This window comes from Ascidiella aspersa, chromosome 2, assembly GCF_963924565.1.
Source record: "Ascidiella aspersa chromosome 2, kaAscAspe10.2, whole genome shotgun sequence".
Classification (NCBI taxonomy): Eukaryota; Metazoa; Chordata; class Ascidiacea; order Phlebobranchia; family Ascidiidae; genus Ascidiella; species Ascidiella aspersa.
This window is the reverse complement of record NC_139448.1, coordinates 19,661,131-19,663,822: the sequence shown is the minus strand read 5'-3', so window position 1 is coordinate 19,663,822 and position 2,692 is coordinate 19,661,131. Positions and strand designations below refer to the sequence as shown.

The following is a 2,692-nucleotide window of genomic DNA, read 5'->3' as shown; positions in this document are numbered from 1 at the left end:
CCTCAATTTATAATGGGCTCTTATGGGAGCAAAATAGAAAATCGTCGTTTTCAATTTTATTGGGCAATTTTGTAAATTGTAACGACCCAATATACAAACGTATATGTATAATGCACCGAATTAAGTTGTGTTATATTGCATTAATTTGGTTAGATTGGCGTTAGAACGAAAAAATAGCAACTATAGGTTTAGGCATTTTAGTTAGGTAAGACGTTATTTACCCGGATTACTAAGTAGGTAAATGCATATATAATAGGGCATTGGTCTTGAATCCTACCACAAGAAACATTCTTTGGGTTAGGGTGGGTCAAGTATTATAATTAAATAAATAATATTTGACCCACCTACACCCAAACGCTAACTCACACCTTAACCCAAATTGTGTGCGTTAATTGCATAACTGTGGTAGGATTATAGTGTATGCCTACTCCAGTGTGTCAGGCTAATAGCCAATATGTACAGTTTTGGTTATTTACCCGGCTAAGAAATTACTTAAATGAGTTGGAAAATTAATCATGAAAATAATGCAATCACCGGAAAATTAAAATGGTCAATTGTTTTTGTAGTTTTCCTATGAATCGCTAACAAAATATTTGAATATGTTTAAAATAAAACTTAGCACATTGTCTTACAGCAGATGTACCCCTGTTTTTAACAGAATAGTAAAAATATTTAAAATCTTGCTGTTACCGGACTCCCCTCTCTAAGATTTGCAAGATATCTTTACTGCATCAAGAGGATTTTTTAAAGGAAATTATAATTTAACAAAAAATTATTCAACATTGTTTTTAAGCTACACTGTAAACATGAAAAGTAAACTTCCTTTATTTAAGTTTGATTTTTGGTGTTTATTTACATTCTTGAAAATTCGTTTTTAATAAAAGTGTGTGTTTAGCATTCATAGTCTGGCGCTCGTGGAGTGCGGAGCGAAAAATGGCAAGCAGGGCAAGTTACGCTCAGGCAGTGAATAAAAATGCGGCCAGCTTTAAGAGGCCGAATTGCTTAAGTATGAGGACAGTTAATTTATTGAAAAGAGACGAAATTCTGAATCTTTTAAAAAGTATCGATTATCCGCTGAAGAAATTAGTTGGGATTGCAGAAATGCTAGGCCAAAACGTCGACATAACTTGCACCAATAGACAAAATGTTTTGGAACTTTACACAACGCTATGCGCAGCAGAATCAGTAAAATTTGTTAAACTATACGAAAATGACAAGATTAACATCGCAGTTGGCTGGGTGCCTATCCCTTCCCCAGTGAACTCATAGCAAAGGAAATATCGGCAAAATATGGAAAAGTTGAAAAGGTGACACACAGGAAGGACAAGGTTGGGTTGCTAACCGGAATGAGAATCTTGACAATGAATTCAACGGACGTGGAAGAAAACCCTTTACCAAGTTATATTAGGATGGCGGACTGTGAATTTTACGTAACATATCATGGGCAAGTGTTCACTTGCAAGTATTGTGACGAGAAAGGTCACAAACAAGCAAACTGTCCCAAACGTCAAAAAGATTTTCCTCGGCTAGTGAAAAGACAAGAAGAGCACAAGCAAGCCAAAGCACACGGAGAGACAAACGATAACGCAGATGCCCCCCAATCTAGCGCTGGCGTCAACAACGCTGATAACAATCCACACTCTACAACAGCCGTAAGCAGCATTCTAAACGATGCTGATAAGAACTCCCCGGACTTCAACTCTGAAAACAACGCCAACATCAAGTCAAGCACACCGAAGCTTACCAACAACTGGTCAAGGAAAAGGCTGCAACTAAGCCAAGACGAGCTTCCTAACAGCAAATCTATTAGCCTATGTGCGACAAGAATTTCGCTGACATGCCCTGGCTGCCAAGCTGAAGCTGTGGTTTCGGCTCAGTCGAAAACTTTCGTTTGCTGGAGTTGTTCCAACAAGTATTCCGTAGCAATGAAGTGCTGCACGGACGAGTTATTTCTGATCGAAGAGGGTAAAGAAACATGTCAATGTCCTTCATGCGAAGGGACATTGAGACGTATGCCGTGCTGCGATGAGCTCCAGCCAGAATACAAGACGAAGGAAGATGTGCTTGAGTGCATACAGTGCGAAAGGTACTCTGTGGTCTGTAATTGTTTTACTGTTAACTCGCTACCTAAGGTTACCATGTGTAAAGCGTGTAGTAATACCCATTGCAAGTATAAAATAGTCAACTGTAGTTGCGGGAAAAAGCATTCCTGTCTTATGGGTCCCAATAAAGCGTTTAGATGTGATTCTGGCATGGAGTACGAGTGGGACATTGATATTGGTGTCGAACGCGTTTAAATACTATTTTTATGTCTTTAAATATTATTTCACACAACGTTCGAGGTTTAAACATTGCTATGAAAAGAAAATCGATTTTTAATTTTTTACGTCGTAAAAAGTGTCACGTTGCCTTTTTGCAGGAAACCCATGGTAGTGCTAAGCACGAAAAGTTATGGGGTATGGAATGGGGAGGGGAAGCGTTTTGGGCGTACGGCACCTCAAGCAGTAGAGGGGTGGCAATACTAATCGACAAAAACTTATCCTATTCCGTCTCAGGCACAAGGGTAGACCAAGAAGGTCGATACTTAATGGTTGAAATTACAATAAATGCAACCCCAATAGTAATTGTTAATGTTTACGCGCCGAATAAGGACGATCCAGAATTTTTCATCAATTTATTCTCCGTACTTGAC

General features: G+C 38.7%; 1 pseudogene; it reads left to right on the top strand.

The window, feature by feature from the left end:
* Positions 1 to 933: 933 nt before the first annotated feature.
* Positions 934 to 2,297, top strand: LOC146164238 (uncharacterized; annotated as a pseudogene).
* The last annotated feature ends 395 nt before the right edge of the window (positions 2,298 to 2,692 follow it).